Source organism: Heptranchias perlo, unplaced genomic scaffold (assembly GCF_035084215.1).
Source record: "Heptranchias perlo isolate sHepPer1 unplaced genomic scaffold, sHepPer1.hap1 HAP1_SCAFFOLD_43, whole genome shotgun sequence".
Classification (NCBI taxonomy): Eukaryota; Metazoa; Chordata; class Chondrichthyes; order Hexanchiformes; family Hexanchidae; genus Heptranchias; species Heptranchias perlo.
Window position 1 is genome coordinate 9580241 of NW_027139442.1, and position 694 is coordinate 9580934.

At 46.3% G+C, this 694-nt stretch overlaps 1 non-coding gene across 1 annotated transcript; it reads left to right on the forward strand.

Annotated features, from left to right (window-relative positions):
- Positions 1 to 215: 215 nt before the first annotated feature.
- On the forward strand, positions 216 to 287 carry trnaa-cgc (transfer RNA alanine (anticodon CGC)). The gene has a single exon. It is a non-coding gene; the product is annotated as a tRNA-Ala (tRNA).
- Positions 288 to 694: the final 407 nt, after the last annotated feature.

Here is a 694-nt window from a genome sequence, read left to right on the forward strand (position 1 = left end):
GCAATGCATTCCAGAGACTCACTATTCTCTGGGAAATGAAGAACCGCCAAACATCCAGACTATTCTTACTTCTGTGTCGTCTAAACGCCTGTTCCCTGATCCTCCCCAATCTTTGAAACCGGAAATAATCCACGACGTGGCATATCCACCTTGGGTGGCCTCAAAAAATGAGGTCAATAAGTTCTTCTTTCCTTCGGTAGGTATTGATTTTATCTGGGGATGTAGCTCAGTGGTAGATCACATGTTTCGCATGTATGAGGTCCTGGGTTCAATCCCCAGCATCTCCCAAAATATTTTTTCATCACAATTACGCACGGAAAGGCGAATCTCGCTTTCTGAGCGCAGCGAGTGACAACTTCTGAGGCTCCACAAACATTAAATTGTCCTGGAGCACGACTTTATCTCACAGTCTCTTTAGCAGCTCAGCTCATAGCAGTCGCCGACTGACTGGAATGTGTGAAAGTGCAATGCCGAGCGAGCAGTCCCAGCTCTTGTTTGACGCTGTGATAAAAACATAGAAGAAAGGAGCAAGAGTCGGCCAGTCAACCCTTCGAGCCTGCTCCGCCATTCAATATGATCATGGCTGATCCTCCATCTCAATACTACATTCCCGCTCTCTCCCAATACCCCCTGATGCCTTCTGTGTCTAGAAATCTATCTATCTCATAGTAAAATATATTCAGTGACTTGGCCC